Genomic DNA, 24988 nt, shown 5'->3' with positions numbered 1-24988 from the left:
TCCAAAAAAAACCTGTCGTCTGACCACGCCCCCCGACCCACGACTTGTGGATACTGACCACGGGTGAAGCTCCAGCAGGAGCAGAGGATGGGTTTTTAAGTGTGGTTTGTTTGCTCTGGAGAGCTGTCACAGCACCTGTGGCCTCGCTTCTGACAGCTCACAGTCCGGCAGAACGGCACACCGACACCACCAGTGATTAAATGTGTGTGTGTATATATACATGCACACACCTGTTGTGCACATGCTGGTATTGTGTTTCAGACAAGGTGGGCAGCCGCGTAGACAGTCTGGAAACCGGCTCCGCTCACCCGCCGTACCACTGGCCCAACTGACCCCAATAAGTTTGCTGTCCTTGTCTGTTTAACAAAAGGGTTCGAACCCCCCCAGTCCAAGTAACATCCATGCAAACACTCCTCTCTTCCATTAACCTTTCATGCCCTCCGTGCCCCTCGGGTCTGGTTCTGTTCACAGCTGCATGAGTGCCATTCATGTCAGAAAGCCGTTGTTAGGGGCGACAGCAACCGTTCCCGTGGAAGAGGTGAGACCAGGTTCTCCTGGCGCTTTGACAGCTGCCGTCTGGACTGATGGAGGCTCAGGTCAGCATGCTGACAGACGGGTCGGACAGCTCCGGGCTCAAACCCAAACCTGACTGACAGATATACGCACCTCGTCAGCAACAACACCTCAGCTCCTCAGGCACGATATACGTACACATGCACGCACACACACAATAGATGTGAGCACGTGCACATTCCTTATGTCAGTTAAAGGTAACCGAGTGTCTTCTGAAAGGCTCGGCATCGCCACATAGCAGCAATAACCGCAAGACTATTTTTCACTTTTTGTTAGCATGCAAGCGTTCAGTTAAACACATTTGTCAAACAGACTGAGCAATTTCTATGTTTCTGGATTTATGTTTTTTTAAATGTGTATCTTTCTTTTGTTTTTTGTTAAGTCTCCCAGGGATGTAATAAAATCATCTCCTGACGGAGGAACTCAAACGATGTCCAAATATCAGTCAGTTTAAAAATCAATATAAAGACATGATGTTTTTTGAAAAAGGATGAATTTTGTGTGTTGCCAAATTATAAATGGAAATTTGTTTGGTATCATTCGGATTGTGTCCTTTAAGTTGAAGAGATGGATGTGGTTGAAAATGGGAGTGGGAATAGTAGGGGTTTTTTTTATTTCTCCCCACTCCTTTCAGACTAGATAATTTTTATTTTTGGTTAAAGGGGTAGGTGTTAAAAAGCTTTGCTTCTGCCTATACCCTTTCAGGCACACGGATGCATTGTCAATCCATTTTCTTTTCATTGTAAGTTTTGTTTGTTGTTGTTTTGGACTGTGTGCTGAATACATTTATTCATTCAATCATTCATTTTTCATTCAATTTCTTTTTGTGGTTTATCTGAATTTTTTTTTCTTAGTCTTTTTTAATTACTGGTTTTTTTTCAGAATTTCTGTTTTTCTGAATGCCTGTTTTTAGTTTAGATTTTTAATGTGTGTATGTTTATTATTTTCTGAATTTCTATTTTTCTGAATACCTGTTTTTATTTTAGTTTTGTAATGTGTGTATGTTTTATGTTTTGTTATTATTATTTTCTGAATTTCTGTTTTTCTGAATACCTGTTTTTATTTTAGTTTTGTAATGTGTGTATGTTTTATGTTTTGTTTATTATTATTTTCTGAATTTCTATTTTTCTGAATACCTGTTTTTATTTTAGTTTTGTAATGTGTGTATGTTTTATGTTTTGTTTATTATTATTTTCTGAATTTCTGTTTTTCTGAATACCTGTTTTTATTTTAGTTTTGTAATGTGTGTATGTTTTTTATATTATTTTCTGAATTTCTGTTTTTTCTGAATACCTGTTTTTAACTTAAAGTCATGGTGTAGCTCCCAGTGTTTCAAACCCAAACCCAAATAAAACTGGATTAAACTAAGCAGGAGGGATGTTTGTTTCCTGCCATGAAATTGAGATTTGTGTATAATTTTGAGTTACCTCAATTCAAAAATTTGGAAAACATGGAATTTTTTCTAAAGTAAATGCATCACACATCCATACCACGTAGCTAAACACAAGCTATATATTCCACATATATTTGCAGGCAGTGCAGCTATGACAACAGCATGATGGATGGGATAAAAGGGGAAATAACAAAAACTGATTTTCAACAGCGTCCAGCTCCTCTCCAGGAGTTGGCTACCAGAGCCCAGCTGTGCGTGGAGGTGAGTCCGACTATCACTAGTCAGTATCTCTCAACCTCCCGCACAAGCTCAGGCTCCTTCCCCCCGAGCGAGGTGACATTCCACGTCCCAACAGCCAGGGGGGAACCACAGAATCTCGTCTCTGCTGTTTGCGGACGATGTGGTTCTGTTGGCTTCGTCAAATCAGGACCTTCAACGTGCACTGGGGGCGGTTTGCAGCCGAGTGTGAAGCGTCCAGGATGAAAATCAGCACATCCAAATCTGAGGCCATGGTTCTCAACTGGAAAAAGGTGCTTTGCCCTCTTCAGGTCGGTGGAGTGTCCTTGCCTCAAGTGGAGGAGTTTAAGTATCTCGGGGTCTTGTTCACGAGTGAGGGACGGATAGAGCATGAGATCGATAGACGGATCGGTGCAGCATCTGCAGTGATGCGGTCGCTGTATCAGACCGTCGTGGTGAAGAGAGAGCTGAGTAGGGGAGCAAAGCTCTCGATTTACCGATCGATCTATGTTCTGATCTTCACCTATGGTCATGAGATTTGGCTCATGACCGAAAGAACGAGATCGCGAGTACAAGCGGCCGAGATGAGTTTCCTCTGCAGGGTGGCTGGCGCTCCCTTAGAGATAGGGTGAGGAGCTCGGTCACTCGGAGGAGCTCGGAGTCGAGCCGCTGCTCCTCCAGCTCGAAAGGAGTCAGTTGAGGTGGCTCGGGCATCTTTTCCGGATGCCCCCGGGATGCCTCGCTGGAGAGGTGTTCCGGGCACGTCCCATTGGGAGGAGGCCCCGGAGAAGACCCAGGACATGCTGGAGGGGCTACATCTCTCGGCTGGCTTGGGAATGCCTTGGGGTTCCCCCGGAGGAGCTGGGGGAGGTGTGTGTGGATTGGGAGGTCTGGGTGGCTTTGCTTGAGCTGCTGCCCCCGTGACCCGCCTCCGGATAAAGCGGAAGAAAATGGATGGATGATGGATGGATGATTTTCAACAGTCAACAACAGGACTCTGCAAAAATTCCAAAATTTAGGATTGTAATTCTGCATCCCGTTTGCTACTTCAGCTAAAAATTCAACTCAAATTCAAGAACAGAATTGAATTCCAGATCTAAAAGAAGTGTTTCAGTGTCCCCGTCAAAATTCACACAATGCTGCAGATGCTTCAAATCACTCAGTCAGAATTGAATTTTCCACAAAGGAATAATTTGTCAGTCATGTTTAAATATGGATCATTTTTCATCCCAGTAGGTCTGATCAAGAGCCAAAGAAAAGGTGAGAAAGTGTCTGTTGGCTAAAAGTGATTTGGGCTCAGGCTCGGCATTTTTATTTTATTCTTATTTTTTTTAAGGTGTGATGGTGACCTGACATCAGCCCACAAACACGCCCACTGGCTATAAAACACCGACACGGGCAGATTGTGTTCCTGCTAGATGACAGCGGCCAGAGGGAGCAGCGCCAAGCGGAGCCAGTGTGCAGGTGCTCACAGAGGTCGAGATTGTTCTCTCTAGAGACGGAAGTGGGGGAGTGTGAAGAAGGGCGTGTGCTGCAAACACAGCGACTTTCCCCTACACCGCCCCGATTACATCAACCACCTCAAACCGAGGCTCACTGTCTGCACCCACCGCGCCACCTCAGACCCGGACTCCCATCATTCCTCAGGGTGATGTGAGGAAGAGGTCACCTCGGGATCAGAGGCCGAGCGGAGCCCGACCCACGACAGGCCGGGATCAACACTGCAACAATGCTGGCAGACGGCACAGAGGGCACAGAGGGCACAGCCCCACAGTGAGCCAATGTCAACAGAATTAAAAGTAAAACACTCTTTACAGTTTCCTGCCTTTTGTTAGGATTTGTACTAATCTGCCAGTGCAGAACGTGCGTGTCGGCGCAGACATCTTTTACAAATACAGGCACCCTGCTCATTTAAAACCAATTATTTCACTCTGCTGTGTTTGTTTTGGGCTCAGACGCCTAGAAAACGTTTGAATCCTCACATCAGGCAAAAAATAATAATAATAATAATTTGTTTCACTGCTAGAAATGGGCAAAACTATTTTAAAAACAAAAGGGAAATTGAGTTAAGTATATATTTTGTGTCCTACAAAGAGATCTGGAAATGATGAGATAGCTTATTCATTAAAAAGCCAACAGCAGTGAATTCCTTTTTAAAAACCAGATGGTATTTAGCCTTCTGCTCACCCAAAGTGAGTCTGAGAGTTCATCAGGTGAAACACTGAGCTGCATTATGTCCACTGGAACTCAAACCCGCCTGTGTGCATTCAATGGCACTTTGTGTGCAAGTCTGTAAGTATGTTTGAATGAATTCGAGGGCACAAGGTGACAAGATGGGTACGGGGGGGAGTCCTCCTGCCGAGGGCCCTGAAAGGTGTCTCCCCAGAAGATGAATTCATTAGGGTGGAGGGCAGACCAGGAAACTCCGTCCCAAGAGTCCTCAGACGCTCTCCGGGTGCAGAATTGCTTTCCAGCTTCTCTATTTATATCTGCTGACCTGCCCTGCTTTGCTGCTGCAGTGATAAAAACTGCACCCCAGCACAAGCTTCTGAGTGCTCCATTCACTTATGATAGTTGTCTCGTGTGTCAGAAATCTTTTTTTTTTTAAAGGCATGATTGTGACCGAACAGAGCAGCTGCTCAAAACTGCAGCAAAATAACGCAAGCAAACTACTTTGTAATCTTTGGCTACTTTTTTATTTAACCAGGTTAGTCCCATTGAGATCAAGACCCCTTTTGCAAGGGAGACCTGGACAATTATGAAGTTTCCAATCCACCTAACCTGCATGTCTTTAGAAGTGGGAGGAAGCCGGAGCACCTGGAGGGAACCCACACAAACACATGGAGAACACGCAAACTCCACACAGAAAGGCCACAGGTGGGAATCGATCCCATGACCTTCTTGCTGTGAGGCAACAGTGCTAACCGCTAAATCACCATGCTTTGTTTGGCATTTTGATTTTAAATGGTCATTGCAATTGGCTTTACACTTTCCCTCCCTGTATTTTGTGATTTTATAATTTATTGTTATGCAAGGATTTAACATACGATTTAACACACCAAAAAGATGATTGGCAGCTGAGTTTTTGGCTGGAGAAGCCTGCAACTGACTGAATGCAACACATAGATCCAAAGGAGAAGATTATTATCATCATCACCTTCAACCACTTTCTGAGTTTGGATCGCAGGGGCAACAGCTCCAGCAGTGGACCCCAAACATCTCTTTCTCATGCCACATATAATAATCCTCCTGTGCCACACAGGAGGATTATTATATGGTTTGAATTTGATTTGCCTCCACTGCTCCTATTCTGATTTTGGATTATTCAACATTCCTCAAAATGGAAGGATGGGAGTTCAATGCTCTAGTGCACCTCCTGTCCCAGGGGCTCCCGCCACCTTCTCTGGGATCGCTGCCGTCACTGCACTGGATGCCTCGCAGCACCTCTCTCTGGCACTCCAGGTTCAGGATCTGAACCCGACTCCCTTTTGATCGACTGGGGGCAACGCAGGCCATCACCCCGCCCTACCGAACGGCGTTCGCCCATCTCTTAGGACCAAGTGACCTGTGTTCAACTGCTGTACACATGGAACCCTTCTCCACTTCAGCCTTCAATGTTCTCGTTTGAATATTTGCTACTACCACCGAGACCAGCACCCACGGTTCCTTCACCCATGCCTGCACCCTGGGTTTCCGTGCTCACCGTGGCGACCCTGCTATTTGTTGCAGCGTAGCTCTCACGCCCCAGCGCCATCCATTTTCAGGGCTAGTTAATTCAGCAGGTGAGTTGTTATTTAGTAGTGCAGCGTATGTATCAGGCTGGTTGGTCAGAAACTTTCTGAACACAAATACACGGTTCGAACAGACAGCCTTGGTTGTAAAAAGGCTTTACTCGGGTGGATAGCAATGGTCAGTACACAAGAAGGCAGTCAAGGAAAAGCAGCAGTAAAATAATCATCGGGCTTGAGGTGTGGTCTAAGCAACAGGCAGGAGGTCAGGTTCACTAGATGCAGGCAGGACTATGGAACACAGGAACAGAGCTGGAAAGTGGTACAAAGCACAACAATCTGGCGAGGGACTAACACACCCAGTGAGCTTATATAACCCCAGGTGATGAGCAGCAAATCAGGAACAGGTGTGCATGGAAGACAGCAGAACAAGGGCGTGGCCAGAGAGAGAGAAACATCCACCACCAAGAACCAAGAGACAGACAAGCGAGATAGAGACAGCAAAGACCCAAGCAGAAAAGCCACACAAGAGAATAAACACAGAAAACCAATGAAACAGAAAAAAATAACAAACAGACTAGAAAATAAAACCAGATAACCAGAACAAAACTCAAACCCTGACAGTCTGAAGAAATATGACATGTTAAATGTATTTCTACACCTGCAGGGGGACAGTTATTGATCCTGTGTCTCCCTAAACATGTGAACAAAATAACTCAGAGTTTTTGACGTCTGTAGAGATTCTCAGGCATCTACATAATAATATTCAAGTAGTTTGAGTCAGATCAACTGGACGTGTTTAGAAGATGTTTCACTCTTCATCCAAACTTTTCGTCCTGAAAACATTATTGTTCTAAACAAGTTCAGTGGACTGAACTCAACCTACTTGATTCTGACGTCGACCAAACATGACTGAGGACAACAACAACAACAACAAAAAGCTGGTTAAAAGTCAAGGTCAACATTTGGGCACAATGCTTATTTTATTTGCTTTCATCCTGCCCGGGTTGCCACAGTACTTGAGCATTTGGCACAAGTTTTACACCACATGGCCTTCTTGATGCCACTCCAGTATTAACATGGAGCAAAATGTGTAGTACAGCCCCTGGTGTTGCTGAGTGGTCTGTGAGCCAAGTACTAATCAGGACCTACTCTGCTTAACTTGTGATGGGATCAAGTGACCACTTGGACCCAGTGCTTACAGTAATATATGATCTCTTTTCTATAAACAGTGTATCCGGAAAGTATTCACAGCACTTCAGTTTGTTCACATTTTGTTAAGTTACAGCCTTATTACAAAATGGATGAATTCTTTTTTTTTTTTTCCTCAAAAGTCTACTCATAACACCCATAATGACACCATGAAAAACGTTTTTGGAAATTTATTTCACATATAAAACTGAGAAATCACATGTACATAAGGATCCACAGCCTTTGCCATGAAGCTCACAGTTGAGCTCAGGTGCCTCCTGTTTCCACTGATCATCCCTGAGATGTTTCTACAGCTTAATTAGACTCCACCTGGGGTAAATTCAATTGATTGGACATGATCTGGAAAGACACACACCTGTCTACATATAAGGTCCCACAGTTGACAGTGCATGTTAGAGCACAAACCAAGCATGAAGTCAAAGGAATTGTCTATAGACCTCAGGGCAGGACATCAGGGCTGTCTCGAGGCACAATCTGGGGAAGGGTACAGAAACATTTCTGCTGCTTTGAAGGTCCCAATGAGCACAGTGGACTCCATCATCTGCAAATGGACAGAGCGGTCCAACGCAAACCTACAGTAAGGTCAGTTTGAAACAGTGTTGCCAAAGTTACTTTGAAAAAGTAATCCAATCACTTATTATTGATTACTCCTTGAAAAAGTAACTTAGTTACTTTACTGATTACTAGTAACCAAGTTGGATTACTAGTTACTTTAGTCGTTACTTTCAGCAGCTGCCAACAACACCCCCTGGCTCAACATGAAAATGACAACCAGTTTTGCCGATACTCACTTTATTGGAAGTGCATTTTTAACAGTAACATAAAGTAAACAATGTATGTCCTGACATTTTAAGTTGAACTTAAATACTATTTCCTAAAAAGAGAGTTTTTGTAAAACATGACAAAAAGTCAGTCTTTCTTGACTTTAATGAACTTCAATGCAATACTTGTTTTACAAAAAATAAATAAAGACATCTTTCCTGACCTCATATTTAACCCTTGACAACACTGTAATGATAAAACTTACAATTTATAGTCTACATTGTTTATAAATGTAACAAATTCTTTATACTATTTTTCTAACATTTAAATTATTTCTAAACATTTTAGTTGTTGAAAATTATTATTATTAAGTAGTAGTAGCAGTAGTAGTAGTAGTATGAAAAACTGTCTTCAAATGTGGCCCTTTAATCTAGGGGTGTTGTGGGGCTCTAAAAATACAAAAATAATACATAGTAAATTTTGCAGAGTAAAATTTACTCTGCTGGGATAACAGTTGGTTCCAGCCTAAATTCAGTTAAATTTACTCTATCACAGTGCTAAATTAACTCTATCACAGTGTAAAAATCAACACTTATTGGAGTAGAAACACTTGATTTGACAAGACAGTAGAGCTGATTTCACTCTACTCGTATAATACACTCTATTTTACTCTATTTAGACTGGGACCAAATGTTATCCCAGTAGAGTATATTTTACTCTGCAAAATTTACTGTGTAGTAACACACTTGGAGAAGTAACTTTAATCTGATTATTGATTAGGAAATATTAACACTTTAGATTACTCGTTACTGAAGAAAAGCGATCAGATAAGAGTAATGCGTTACTGGTATCACTGGTTTAAACTAGCTCATAGCAGCAATTATCCGTTTACTGTTCACGTTGCTGTGGAAATGAACGTCTTTCATTTGCACCGTAACAACACACCGCGCACACAAACTCAGACACACACACACACATAAATGTATTTGTGTGCACTGTAACAGCACACCATACGCACACACACAAAGCACACACACAGTCATGAACATTTTTTCAGCGCAGTTCTTTGTGCCATTAGACACTCTTTGCTATTTGATAGACATTTATTCATATGTATTTGAAGTGAGCATGATTGAGCTAATTGTATTTTAACTGAAACTGATTTAAAGATGTTCCTCACAGTGGAAACTGACAGCTGAAATCTCTGAGATAGCTTTTTGTATCTTTCCCCTAAACCATGATGTTGAACAATCTTTGTTTTCAGGTCATTTGAGAGTTGTTTAGAGGCTCCCATGTTGCCACTCATTAAAAGAGATGCAAGAGGAGAGACATTTGTAAATGGCCACCTTAAATAACCTTGCTCATGATTGGATTCACCTGTGTAAGGAGGTCAAGGGTCAATGAGCTTACCAAACCAATTTTGTGTTCCAATAATTAATGCTAAATGTATTCAAATCAATAAAATGACAAGGGTGCCCAAATTTATGTACCTGCCCATTTTGTTTACTTTCTGTAAATACTAGAAACTTAACTTCACTTCTCAATATCAGTGTGTTCATCTGCTATATGATATATTTAACTGACATTTCTGATCCAGACAACCAATGATTTATAAAGGAAAATCATGAAAATTATCAGGGGGGGCCCAAACTTTTACATAGAACTGTAAGTCACAATGGACTATAAATCACAGAATCTCTCCTAACTAGTAAAAAAAAAAACCTGACTTATACTCCACAAAATATGTGTGTATAGATATATATATATATATATATATTATATATATATATATATACCCTGAGTCCATTGGTTCTGGTACTTATCCCCAGATTCCATAGCATAAAGAAGATGAGCGTCTATGACTCCCCCTAGATGGGATGCAGACTACTTCAGCAGCTCCAGTACCCGTTGACACAAGGACACAGGCAGGTCAAACCCATGTCTACATATTGGTAGTCTAACTCCTCATCCCACTGACCTACCTGCTCCATGTAAGAGGTGGAGTTGGTGGTATTATAATATACTCTGTGTTACAGCAACAGACAAATTCTGTCAAGTGTTGCAGCATTTACGACACCACTGATCCGCCTTGGGTCCTGGATTGGCAGCCACACAGGCAGACAATTGATCCAACAGCACATCTCTAAAATAAGCATCTAACTGCTGCAGCAGCCAGGTGAAATGTGGGGAATCTGTGAAGTATGTATATTTCAGGTTAATTATGAGATTTAAGACAATCTTACCTGTTTGCAACAAGCCAATTTCACTGTCCTTTACGTCAAATGATGCTGGATGTCGAGCACAACACCTGTGGAGAGGAGGAACACTGATGTGACTTCGAGACCATAATATAATTATTAACACAGATACCAAACCATTCAAGCTCTTCTGAACTTATAGATGCCGTTTCCACGTGCTTCATGGATACTGATGAATATGATGGATACAGGTTTTTCTACATGGACTCTAATCTCTGCCTTCTTCTTCCTGCAGGCTAAAGGCTGGTTCATTCAGGTCAGGTCTGGGAGAAGTGTGCCGGTGCCAAACGTTTCTGTATCCACCACTCTAGAGAACCTGATTTACGACTACTCAGGCAGGATCACTGGTCCATCACCACCTTAAAATGTGGTTGTCTGTAGTTTCTGGGGTCTTCATGCTTAGGCATCTGCATACTGGATTATGCAAAGCGAAATCCGTCACATGGCCAAAATGTGGTAGAGTATGTTCCCACTTCAAATCAAATCAAATCAATTTTATTTATATAGCGCCAAATCACAACAAGGCGCTTTATATTGTAAGGCAAAGCCATACAATAATTACAGACGGTCAAAACGACCCACTATGAGCAAGCACTTGGCGACAGTGGGAAGGAAAAACTCCCTTTTAACAGGAAGAACTGATGCACGTTTGTCTCCTCATTACTGATGACTCAAAATTGGCTGCAGATAGAAATGAACTTACGTTTAGTGTGATGATCTGTACACTTTGCCTATTGCACAGAATGTTCCAGGCCAAGTGACGGATGTCTTGAAAATAAATGTATCCAAATGGTCGTACTTATGTCTCATCTTATCCACGAATACAGTAGTACCGTGCAGAAAAAGTAATAACTGTCACCTATAACACCCATGGGTTCCTTCATGCAACAGTCTAGATGAAACTCGAGGAAATGATGATAATCAGAGGCCGTTACTTACATCCATGATGAGCAACACATATGCAACATGTGCTGCGTTGACTGACGTGGAGCGTTAAAACAGCTGTAGCTTGAACAATTTATGGTTTCAAATCCCAGAGCATTTTCATCTAAACAGCAAACAGTCCCATAAAACACGTTAACTTTCCCCAGAGTGATGTTCTGCTTTCAGCTGAGACAAACAGCATTGAAGAGCAGCGACTGTCCTGCTGGTGACGCTGCTGCTAGTCACAGACCATCAGGAGAGACTCCCGCATAAAACCACAACGTCTCTGAAGTTGTCCTGACGCTCTTTGAATAACCTTAGAGCACTTACCCTGGAATGGAGCAAATTCACATTCTGAGCATCGCCGTGATGCTTTCATGAAGCATGTTTGCCAGACAGGCGCATTTCAACAATCAGACTCATCGGTGTTAATGTTATCTCATCTATAAAGTGTTAACGTGGCATAAACAAAATCAGAGGTCGATAGTTCAGATTCAAAGCAATGAGTCAACAGCAAGTTTCAACTGTTTTATCAAATGAATTCTGTTCCTCTTGAGATGACCAACTTGGAAGGATCAAAGCCTGTTTTTTTTTCTTTCTAAAATGAGAAAGGAATGATTCATTCAAGTCTTTGCAGTTGAGATGCTCGTGGCGCAAACTGAGTCTCTGTCTTGATTCTGAGGACTGCGGCTCATGAAAATGAAACAGAAGCATGACTAACACTTTGAAAAAGCTCATCTGTCTGCTGCTGTCTTCTGAGCGCGGCACACCCGAGTGACCGAACAACATCGTGACCTGAAGTACACCCCACTCTGCGGAAGCTAAAAGTAACTTTCAAGGGTAACTCAAGCATGATGTCCTTGCACTCTAAAGGGGTTTTTTTTTGAAAGCTTGGAATAAGTAAGCCCAATATAGGTTTTGAGTTCCACCAGGATCGGTGCTTATCCCTGGATAACTAAGCATGAATCAGGTAAGAGTTTAAGGAGTCCCTCCAAAACTGGACGCCAGACCATTGTAAATGAATTCCCCAGCTAAGGGCTTTACCCATCTACAGCTGAATGGACGGGGACTACAGATGAAGAATACAGATGAAGAATATATGGAAGTCCAACTCCACAGAACCACCTGCTTTATCATTTAGGCATGAAAGTTACAGCATTCTTTATCATCATTAAAACAAAATGTTTCCTTCATTTTTTAACCTTGACTACTGCAAGGTTCATAATTGTTATAGTCTATGAGCCAGTCATCAATTTTGACCTAACCGGTACCACGTAAGGTGACGAAACAACACTTAGAATCCAGCCTCAGTTATTGGTTGAAAGGATTAACAAATGAAATAGGTTTTGACTGTGGTGAATGTCTGGTCTCCAAAATAAAGGTCAAACAAGGTCGACATCCATTGGATTCTATGACTGGTGACATATGTTACCCCGTAACATGAACTAAGCATGACACATGGGGCAAACTATTCGTTTTTGGAACCCTATTAACCTAACCAATAATTTGCATCTTTTTTTCTTTTTTTTTTTTTTTTTTACTGAAATTGGAGCAACTTTAACTTTTGACCACTGTACAAACTGAAACTGATCTTCTGTCACCATTTTTGCTGTTTTTACCCCATAATTCAGTCATAGATAGTCCAAACTATACCTTTTTTGGAATTGTTATGATCAGACAAATAATGTGGTATTGTTTATAACATGATTGGACCATTTTACATTTTGACCTGCATGTAATTCTTCATTGACCCCTACCTAGTTGGGTTCTATTTTCAGATAAGTAGACTACTTAAGGAATTTTCTGTTAAAAGCATATAACAGGCTGATTCTTGTGTATATTGACCTGCTAAATTCAAAAATTGCTGTTGGCATGCTGTATCTTTACTCTTTCACCTTCTAATTTGCATAAACAAAATGGCCACCCATTTAGTCAATTTTCCCACATGTTTACTTGTATTTGCATTAGCAACAGAAATAAAAGTTCTACTCTTGTGTATTTTGACCTGCAGAATTTAAATATTGTTGTTAGCATGCTGTATCTCTACTTCTTCACTGCCTAAGTTGCAACAAACAAAATGTACCCCCGTTTTTTTACAGTTTCCCACAAGTTGCCTTCCTTGCTCAAGGAAGGCAATGAAAACTCTTATCTTTGTGTTATTTGAACTGCTGAGTTCATAGTGTCTTATTCACAAGCTTCTGTCCTTCATCCCTAATATGGATGAAACAACATGGCCGCCTGCTGTTTTCATACTTTGTAGAAGTTTGTTCTACACAGGGTTGGGTAGGATTACTTTGAAATATAATCCAAAAGTAATCAGATTACACGTAATCCAAATGTATGTACATACATACATGTAATCCACATGTATTCTTTCAAAATAATCCTACCCAACCTTGGTTCTACAAAAGAAATAGATAACAAAACCATTTTTCCCCATGCCTCTGCTGCATAATCAGCCCTATAAATGCATGAAAATTCAGTAAGGTATATCTTTATATTATATTCCAATTCTAAGGTGGAACTATATAAAGGTATATCTAAAAAGGAAGAGTAAAATAGGAGAGTAGAAAAGAGTAGAGTAGAGCCACTTAGGTGCCTGGTCTTGAGAACCAGGAATGGTAGGTTGAAAAGCTTTTTTATCGCATAGGAACTCTCCCTACCCACCCAAGCAGCTCAAGAAAAAGGTATATATATAATATAATAAATAATAAGACATAAGAAGGATAAGACATCACAGGAGAAGATTGTAGTATAGGTAATTTAGTATGTAGACTAGTAAAATTAAATATAGTTAGTACGCTAAGCTATAAATCTGGTATTTATTATAGAAACAGAAGCTCTGAGTGTGTGAGTGTACTGGTATCTATCTAAAGTAACTCTGTTAGCATACTATAGGAAAATAAAAGTATAATCATTATGCTATCAAATGGAAACCTAAGAACTTAGGTACTATATGTTGATATCTTTAAAGGAACACAAAACTGATGAATCATTAAAAAACTACACTATGTAAATAAAATTGTAAATAGCGAAAATAAGCTAATTATAGTAGAATAGTTAAATTAGCCGTTAATAAGCCAACCATACCCAGCAAGCTACCATGATAAACAAAAACGGAAATTAGTGTTTAAAGTATAATAGCGTAGTTAAACTACAGTAACGGTATTAACAAATACATATAAAATAAATGTAGACAAAAGTATGAATTAATGTGGGTTATCAAACACAAAAGAACCAACTATTTTGTAAGCTACGATAAACGTTGCTACAGCCTGCTAGATAAGCTAACGTTAGCTGTTAGGTATAACAAATTGTACCCCACTCCTCCAAATTTACTTAAATATAATAATATTAAAAAGGGGGAACAAGAAAAAGTAAAGCGTGTAGAAATGTATATGGAGACATAAGTACATATATTTGCAGAAAAGAGAAAAACACCGGCTGTTTTAATCACATGTATTTGTTAATCTTACTTATACTGGCCTGTTGAAAATGTCTCCTGTGGTTTTAAAAATCACAATCACATGCCATTTATTCCTTGATGGCATGTGAATGACTCTTGTGTATTTTTTCCATCACAAATGCTGAACAATATGATAATACCATCTGAAAACCAACTGGCTCAGTAGAACACAGATAATGTATACGTTTCAACACCAGAGGGCTACTGCTTTCGACACCAGAGGACAGACCTCACTGGCCAGTGACTCGGCACATGGTGCCACAGTGACTCAGCAGCAGCAGCAGCAGCAGCAGCCACAGCATAGACATGGTCAATTAATCTGCACGGTTCCCTGATATATTTGTGGAGTTCATCCTTTTATACACATGTTAATGAGACCCTCTTTTGTCTGCTGATTCTCTTTATATACATTTTGTTAGGTTGCCAGTGTCCCTTGTCACTAGATTGATTTGCATATAATCTTGAAATTAGGGATGTCCCGACCCCATCACGTAATCGGAAATTGGGCCCGATCACATGGTTTCAGACTTGATGGAAATTGGACGTTGCATCCCGATCCGGAATCTGATATAGATTTGATGTAACTGGTGGCCATTTTGCTTTATGCAAATTAGGGGTGAAGGGGTAAAGATACAGCATGCCAACAGCAATTTTTGAACTCGGCAGGTCAAAATGCATAGGAATATGTCTGTTGTCTGCTTTTAACAGAAAATGCGTGGGCCATTTATATAAGCTTCTTTTCTGAAAATGGAACCTTAGTAACTACCACCCTGCGGTGGTTATCATACATTTTTGTGTAGGCCATGGTACACTGAGGCCAGATTGTGCTGTTTCATCACCTTAAGTGGTACCAAAAACCTGCTTGGCCCATGGACTATTAAGTTTCCTTTATTACCTCTATGACATTGAAATGGAAACCCTCACCTTGTTGTCTTATGACATCATAAAGTTAAACCAGCTTATCATGAGAAAAAATCTTACAACAAAAGACACAGACAGGTAGCATGACTGGAAATTGAACCCAGTTTGATATGTTAGAAGCACAACTCCTTATCCCACTGGACGTCGACCTGCTTTACGTAAAGCTTGGAGGCTGATGAAGAACACGACACACAAGGTGGATGTCGTTGAGAGTGCATCATCTGACGGTTTGCCAACAGAAAGCAACAGCGCATTTTGCAATCAGTTGACAATTGTCAGGTGCAGGTTGGACTGTAACTAAAAGCATACAGTACGTCAGATTCCTGTAATCTGAGACGCCACTTTGCAGTTCAGGCAGCATTCCTGTACACCTTTTACATTCTCAACACTTGTTTCTCTTTCATAATGACCTGACACAGAGTGCATATATGCTCAGTATCACCGAGTTTCATTGAAACCCAGCATTCAGCCAGACGCCAACACTGCCAATAATAATGAGGATCTGAATTCCCCAAACTAGGATTCCCCAGAACACATACTTCTCCAAGCTATGTCAGCGTTCTTTGACAGCTAGTATTCAGCCTCTTCTTCCTCTGTACCTGCATTCCTTGTTAAGAGTTCCCACAGCAGTTAGTGCACACAATGTGGCAATTATGCAGTGTCGCCTCAAGGAAGGTAAGAATCAATTTACATTTCTGTGAGGTCAAACTCAGTCCACATCCCATCCATGAAGGTGAATCATGGAGGAAATCATAACTAAGGTGATAAACCACCTCCTTTCCTCACCTCAGGTTGATGCAATTTACACTCAACAAAAATATAAACGCAACACTTTTGGTTTTGCTCCCATTTTGTATGAGATGAACTCAAAGATCTAAATCATCTAGATCACATACACAATATCACCATTTCCCTCAATATTGTTCACAAACCAGTCTAAATCTGTGATAGTGAGCACTTCTCCTTTGCTTAATTGAATATAGAAAGCGAATGGCACAGAGTGGTTGCGTGCTTCACGGCATAATGAAATATCTGCCTCATCCACTCATCTTCTCGTCATTTAAATCCAAAGCTCACCTCTTATTAACATCTTTAATATCTAATGTTTATGCTTCGATATTTCCTGCAGAATCTGAAGGCACCATCATCTTTCGAGCTGTGAAAGCTGACAAGATGGATCCAGGGATTGAAATGTCGTCCAGAAACAGAATAAAGCAATATGAGAACACTGTCCTTCCTCTGCACATGTATGAGGCATCACTCGCTGCCATTTATGTGACTTTGACCTGTTCGCTCCAGACAAGGTGTCTACCTGTCAGCGATGATCATGTCACAGACATGCCGCTTCCATAAATACGGCCTCCGTGTTTGGCGTCTACCTTTGTGCCGCTGCCCTTCCCATCATAACCAAGGTTATCGACACCTGGAGGCGTCTGTATGAAGAGTAAACTTTGGATGAGTATGTCTGCCCTCACAGTGAATAGAAAAGATGCTTGTGTGAGCAAAACAACCCAGTCCACAAACACCTGAGGTTTCCTGCTATTTCTAGTCACTGCGGCTTAAAGGTGAGTCACCTTAACGATGCGTAAACTTTCCATCAAATTAAAAACCATAACTATTTCCTGTTGTGCACACAGCATCACGTTAAAGGCAGTGATGATGTTCATAATATCGGGCACTGCAACCAAAAGTAATCTTAAAGTAACAACAGAATGTAATCTATTATATGGTTATTGTCCACACACCATGAGCTGCTCTTGATGCTTTGACAGACCTGCTCATAAAACTCTCACAAGGCAAGACACAGCATTTTAATATAAGATCTGATTCAACAATCAACTGTTTCAAGACTTTGTCTCTGAGAAATCTACAGCTAGATTACGCACATGCACCAGTCTATGCACACGCATGAGCTGATGTACACGCATGAGCTGGTGCACATGAAAAAGTACCCGAAAAAGTACCGAAGGCCCCTTCACACGTAGTGCGAATATGTACAACACCCGTCACCACCCGTCAGAGCAGCTGGTATGTGTGCACCGTGAAACATCACGCAGATGGGTAGGTGTGCACAATGCTGGTGTGACTGTTGGTGCATGCGGGAACACAGTGCCACCAGTTGCACAATGTGGTTACATATCGTGCAGCTGGTGTGAAGAAAAAAATAAATAACAAATTTAAAAAATACATGCTGCGACAGTTCTGTGCACGCGGAAACACAGCAGCTTTTCCCCAGTAGCTGAACATCGCGCAGCTGCAAAAAAATAAAAAAATAAAAATACGTCACCCACGGGATTTGAACCCATGCCTTCCAAAAGCTCTGATTGTAGTCAGAAACTTTACCAAGTGAGCTACCATCACTATCCTGTAAAAGATGCTGAACACTGCCTCATATCAGGAAGCACATGAACATATTTAAAAAAAATAAAAATGACACACCACATAAAAACATTGCACTGCATTAAATCCCTCTTATCAAGCGGCAATACAAATATGATCCGTCTGTTCCTCTGTAGATGACCCATGGTCACTGACATACAGTCATGACATGACATGAATGAGAACCAGTTCGCTCATTCATGTCCACATCTGGCGCGTGTCCTGCTGGCCGCGTGCGTCTTGCCGACACGCGGGTCTTGTGGATGGTGCGTCGTAGGACACGGGTCATGTGGAACAGAGCTCACATGGGTGACGTGACAGTAAGATCGCATGCTGCACGTTATGATCTGACGGTCTAATTCAATCTGGGGACAGTCTGTCCATGTGCGCCCAGCGCGCACATGCTCACTTGCTGCAGCCCGTAGCCACAGTGAAATATGTTTTTATTTATGTGCACTTGATGACAGCAAACAGACACACACGCATCACAGTGGTCAGTTGTTAGTCCACATCCATCCAGACACAGTACTTTCCAGCTGGGATGTCCAGAATGACAGATCTCCACAGCGCTTCTGTCATAGCCACACCTCCTGTCAGTTCAGCGCACACACCAAAGCCACACTCGTGGGGCACTTACACAAATTTCACTGCAAGTACGACAGTACGCCAAGAGTGGAACTGGCCACACATGTTCTAAGTGCCATGCGAGCGGTGTTCGATGTTCGTGTGTGTCAGCGGGAATTTGGCCGACACCTACCGCGAGAGGGTTCGATGGGCTCGTACAGCACACACTCTGTCAGCCGCTGGTGTACGCGACTAGTTGTAGCAAGAGCTGTGCGAGGCATTAGAGGCAGCTACAAAATTACACGGTTTGCATATGATTTCTGCTTCATGCACACTTAATGTGCAATTTGACCAAATTCACACTATGTGTGAAGTAGCTCTGAAACATTTCACTGGAAACATGGCGCAACATTGCAGGAATTTCTCAGGAAAATGACAGACCTAATGATTCACAAGGAAGAAACAAAGTAAAATTAAAAATCAGACAAATAAACTTTTTTTCTTTTTATTGCCTGTGAGCTCATTAAGTAAAGATTTAAAATCTCTAGGAATAAAACTCTTCTCTCATTGGTCACTCCCGATGGAGCGGCATCGCTGCTATTTTGGCGTTGTGGATAGCTCGCGGGACTACTTTCGCCTGGCCCACTCCAGTGATACCTCCTAAACGTTCCATATGCCCAACGCAAGAAAGTTGTTTATGTATCATTGCAGTAGTGTGTTGTCTAACACATGATTACGAGTGGTGAAATCATCAGGATTTCCTGGTGAAAATTTAATCAAAGCAAATGCTGACCTGTGGGCACCATGCAGAATGTGTCTCTTCCGGATTGATCTCTTTCAAGTGCAGCTCCTTGTTCTGACTTTAAACACAAAGTTAACACCCAAGTCTTTCATCACCAACTGTAAGTGTTACTCAAACCATTTCAATCCTATATTTCTGAACTCTTCCGCATCAAACTCCATCGCATCAGTGTTTACAATGTGCTTGAGCAATAACAGTGAAGTTGCTCCAAAACTTAGTTTTCATAAATATTTATTATGGCCACTCTTAAAACTTCAGTTATCTTTATAATTTATTCGTAGTAAATTTAGAATTGATTAGGTGAGATATACTCATTATCTCACAGGAATATATCGCAATTATCTGGGAACTACTTTTGTGCAGGAATTCAACAACGCACGTCAGCCACGGGTGCGTACTAACACAGAATATACAGATACTGTATATCGTTGTTCGGCCAAAACGAACAACACGCACCACTGCCTGAGCTAGTTGCGTGCGTGAGAGTATGATGCTCAGTCACATTGTTGCTATGCTCAAGTCATGTTGTTGCTATGCCAAGTCATTTTCCTACTATGCTCAGTCACAGCCGCTGTGCCCAGTCACAATGTTACTCTGCAGATTCACATTGTTGCTATGCTCAGTCACATTGTTGCTATGCTCAGTCACATTGTTGCTAATGCTGAAGTCATGGTGTTGCTATGCTCAAGTCACACTGTTGCTATGTTCAGTCACATTGTTTCTATGTTCAAGTCATGTTGTTGCTATGTTCAGTCACATTGTTGCTATGCACAGTCACTTTGTTGCTATTCTCAGCTATATTTCTGTGCCCAGTCACAATGTTGCTCTGCAGATTCACATTGTTGCTATGCTCAGGCATATTGTTGCTATGCTCAGTCACATGGTTGCTATGCTCAAGTCATATGGTTGCTATGCTCAGTCATGTTGCTGCTATGCTCAGTCACATTGTGCTATGCTCAGTCACACTGTTGCTAATGCTGAAGTCATGCTGTTGCTATGCTGAAGTCACACTGTTGCTATGCTCAGTCACATTGTTTCTATGCTCAAGTCATGTTGTTGCTATGCACAGTCACGTTGTTGCTATTCTCAGCTATATTTCTGTGCCCAGTCACAATGTTGCTCTGCAGATTCACATTGTTGCTATGCTCAGGCATATTGTTGCTAGCTCAGTCACATGGTTGCTATGCTCAGGCATATTGTTGCTATGCTCAGTCATGTTGCTGCTATGCTCCAATCACACTGTTGCTATGCTCAGTCACATTGTTTGCTAATGCTGCAGTCATGTTGTTGCTATGCTGAAGTCACACTGTTGCTATGCTCAGTACATTGTTTCTATGCTCAAATCATGTTGTTGCTATGTTCAGTCACATTGTTGCTATGCACAGTCATGTTGTTGCTATTCTCAGTTATATTGTTTCTGTGCCCAGTCACAATGTTGCTCTGCAGATTCACATTGTTGCTATGCTTCAGGCATATTGTTGCTATGCTCAGTCACATTGTTCCTATGTGCAGTCACACTGCTGCTGTGTTCAGGCATATGTTGCTATGCTCAGTCACATTGTTGCTATACTAAGTCACGTTGTTGCTATTCTCAGTTATATTGTTTCTGTGCCCAGTCACAATGTTGCGCTACAGATCAATCAATCAATCAATTTATTTATATAGCGCCAAATCACAACAAACAGTTGCCCAGATTCACAATGTTGCTATGCTCAGTCATGTTGTTGCTATGCTCAGTCACATTGTTGCTATGCTCAAATCATGTTGCTGCTATGCTCAGTCATGTTGCTATGCTCAGTCACATTGTTGCTATGCTTAAGTCATGTTACTGCTATGCTCAGTCACATTGTTGCTATGCTCAAATCATGTTGCTGCTATGCTCAGTCATGTTGCTATGCTCAGTCACATTGTTGCTATGCTTAAGTCATGTTACTGCTATGCTCAGTCACATTGTTGCTATGCTCAAATCATGTTGCTGCTATGCTCAGTCATGTTGCTATGCTCAGTCACATTGTTGCTATGCTTAAGTCATGTTACTGCTATGCTCAGTCACATTGTTGCTGTGCCCAGTCATACTGTTGCTGTGCCCAGTCACAATGTTGCACTGCAGATTCACATTGTTGCTGTGCCCAGTCATACTGTTGCTGTGCCCAGTCACAATGTTGCACTGCAGATTCACATTGTTACTGTGCCCAGTCATATTGCTCCTATGCTTTGTCCCATTGTTGCTATGCTCAGTCGTGTTGTTGCTATGCTCAGTCAAAACACCAAAGTCAAACCACCAAATACAGTTATATGCAAAGGTTTTGGCACCGCTGATATTTTTCATGATTTTTCTTTATAAATCATGGTTGTCTGGATCAGAAATTTCAGTTAAATATATCATATAGCAGATGAACACACTGATATTTGAGAAGTGAAATGAAGTTTCTAGTACTTACAGAAAGTGTGCAATAATTATTGAAACAAATCGGGCAGGAACTGGAGATGTTTTTTAAAGAAGAATGGTCCAAAATACCTTCAACCAGAACCCAAACTCTCATTGGAAGCTATAGGAAGCATTTTTTATAGGCTGTTATTTCTGCAAAAGGAGGATCTACTAAATATTGATGGGGTTTTTTTTTTGTTGTTGTTGTTGTTGTTGTTGGGTTGCCCAAATTTATGCACCTGCCTAATTTTGTTTAAAGAATTATTGCACACTTTGTGTAAATCCTATAAACTTCATTTCACTTCTCAAATATCACTGTGTTTGTCTGCTATATGACATATTTAACTGAAATTGCTGATCCAAACAACCAGTGATTTATAATGGAAAATCATGGAAATCATCAGGGGGGCCCAAACGTTTACATACAACTGTATATACACATCTAAAAACCAACAAACTTAAATTAAATTCATTCAAACCATAAACGTATTTATACATGTCAGAAAAAGTATGCATTGTTTGCTTGTATATACAGACAGATTATTCCAAAAAATACCTCCAAGTCCTCCAGTCCATATGACCATAGAGGTTGTTTGTTCATATTGTCAAATGTGACACATTTTCCCTTAAAAATAAATAAATAAATTGAGACAAGTTTGTCAGTGGATGCTTTTCATGACAACTCCAGTTCAACATGGAGATTCATCAGGTGCACAGAGCAGCGTGGCGGCACAAGCTCTGAACCAACTAACAAGGCTTCTCATGTCATTTTGTCCAAGATGAGTAACGTGCATTCTGCCGGAACACAGTAAGACAACGTTCCAACATCAGTTAAATTTTTAAATGGACAGAGATTCATGCCACAAGTTAGAGGCCAGCAGGAAACCATGGAAACAACCACTTCAAACATCTCAAACATTTTTGATGAGTAAACTAACAGAGTGTGCAGCTGTCGCCTAACTGCAACATTTGTCTGTTTGGTTTTCACGTCTTTTGAATTAGATGCCTTCATTTATCTTTTTGGGCCCAGGCACTGTACTCTGACGGGTCATGAACACAACCTCCTGGATAGGCAGCTTATCACGCTGATTATTGCTGCCTGAGTGTGATGTCATAGTTGCAGCAGCAGAAGCAATAAGCACAGTGACAGGAAATGGAAAACGGGCTTTTGGCCAGATGACTGCAGTGTGTCATGTTTTCGATCAGGTGTGCACTGCCGGCGGGAGTGGCAGCTTTGTTGCTGCTTCCTCTAATGATTAATGGCGCTGCCTGTGCAGGGTGTGACACATAACTCTCGTCTGAGTGTCACACCGGAGCCGGCTATCCCTCCCTGATTCCCCCTACGTGTGCTGCACCAAACCCATCTGCATTCCACACAGTTCTGATCACTGGTAATTCTCTTCAAAACCCATCCGTACCAAATTCACCCGTGTTGGGTTCCCGCCGCATTGGCTGCAGCTTGATAAAAGCCACATGCAGGCCGGGAAATACCCACCAATCAGTCTTTCGCCTCTTCCTGACAAACTCAGCAGCTAAATCTCCCAGAAGCTGCCATCAAGCACTACCTAATGCGGAGTTAAACCCCTTTTTATATAATTCAGTCTTTCAAGTGCAGTGAGGGCTTATGCTCACTGCCGCGACTCCAGCACAGCAGCAGCAGTAGCGTCAGGTCTGTGCGCTACCTGCTCAACATGAGAGCTACAGCTGGGGAGAATTACACGCGGCTGCAAATACCAGGCTGCTGGCAGGAGAGCGAGCTGGAACATCCTCTGTTTTGCACGTTGCACCACATATCATAAGCAAAGGCATATGGCAAAAATATGCAAAAGATGTTTCGCAGCTGGGATGAGCTTTCAGTCAGTCGTGCCATCGCACATGCATTTGTCTGATCCAACGAGGGCATTTCAGCACTTCACTGATGTTTTCCTGCAGAAACTACAGGAGCAGCTGACTTCATGAAAAAGCTACCGCTGAAATGGCAGAGAACCTGCAAGCATTTGTGTGTGCAAACATTGTGGGTGCACCTAAACATGCACACATCTGTAATCTGCAGAATTTACATACTGCACAACAAAACAAGTCCAAACGTGCAGCTGCCCAATTTTTGACCTTGACCAGCTGAACGTATAAATCAAACATGTATGTTTAACCAGCAGGGCTGTGGTGTTTGTGTCCACACTGTGTGTGTGTGTGTGTGTGTGTGTGTGTGTGTGTGTGTGTGTGTGTGTGTGTGTGTGTGTGTGTGTGTGTGTGTGTGTGTGTGTGTGTGTGTGTGTGTGTGTCCCCAATTGATCTGTTGATGTCACTCGGTGCAGAAAAATCAGAGCATCATCTGAGGTGGCACAGACTATCGATTGGATTTCAGCATCTTGTCTGGAGGCACAGGAATAATTACCACAAAAACGAACATGATGACCCATAAGACGATAAAACAGGAGTCCTAATTACGGTCACCCCACCCCCTGAAGACAAAGAGACAGCAATGATATCAGCGCTATTAGTCTGACTGTGTGTTCATTCTAAATTTAAATCAGTTGGAAATGAGGACATCTGAAGCCACATTTCCAGATTTTATAAATTATTCCTTAATGTTAAGAGATCTTTAAGATATTTACCTTCTTCTGTTACATACAACACAAAGCGTCGTTATGGCTCGTTGTTCTTATGTGATCAGCTACATCTGGATCTGACTGTATAATGTTTAAAATTATTTTCTGTTTTTATATTGAAACACTGACAACTTTTGTTTCCAATGGGTTTTTTTTGCTGCACATAATATTCAGGTCAAGTCTGGTCTGCAACCAGGCATGTCCACCACATGACAGAAGGTCCTGGATAGCAACAATCGACCAATCTATTCCCACCTCTCAGATGTAAACCTCTATTGCGTCAGGGCCACGTGAAACATGGGGTGTACCTTTGGCATTTTCCAGTTGCTGGACTCCTCAGCACTGAGGCTCCTGCATGCTTGATAATGCCCAGAGAAACATGTCGCCTAGCCAGAATGTCGTAGCTGATGTTCCTTTACAACACAGGCAGTACACCTCATCTGAGTTTTACCAACTGTTCATTTGATACAAAGTCATTCCTGGAGTACCCTCTAAATAGATTTAGCCCCAAGACACCCAGCCTTAGCTCACTGGTTACCATCCAACAAAAAATATGAACATAACCATGCTATGTTAAACAACACAGAACGTCGCAGGCATGCGGTGCACACATGCAGCAGTCACACCGCACACACCGAGTATGGCATGTGAGTATGGCAGGCCAGTGGTTGCCACTAACACACCACATACATGCCACTGGTGTGACAGGGGCTTACTAATGTCAATGCATCA

At 41.7% G+C, this 24988-nt stretch overlaps 1 protein-coding gene across 3 annotated transcripts in view; it reads right to left on the bottom strand.

Moving 5' to 3' along the window:
• The window catches only part of spns2 (spinster homolog 2 (Drosophila)), a 214829-nt gene that overhangs the window by 119376 nt on the left and 70465 nt on the right, over positions 1-24988 (bottom strand). The window contains exon 1 of one of the 3 annotated variants that reach the window (XM_034178995.1): positions 10149-10208. The exons of the other annotated variants lie outside the window; for them this stretch is intronic. The gene's annotated coding sequence lies outside the window, so the exon portion shown is untranslated. Of the gene's footprint in view, positions 1-10148; positions 10209-24988 lie in introns of those variants that run through there. 3 annotated transcript variants of the gene reach the window in all.

Source organism: Thalassophryne amazonica, chromosome 9 (genome assembly GCF_902500255.1).
Source record: "Thalassophryne amazonica chromosome 9, fThaAma1.1, whole genome shotgun sequence".
Classification (NCBI taxonomy): domain Eukaryota; kingdom Metazoa; phylum Chordata; class Actinopteri; order Batrachoidiformes; family Batrachoididae; genus Thalassophryne; species Thalassophryne amazonica.
The sequence above is the reverse complement of the archived record's forward strand: the minus strand, read 5'-3'. Positions and strand labels throughout refer to the sequence as shown.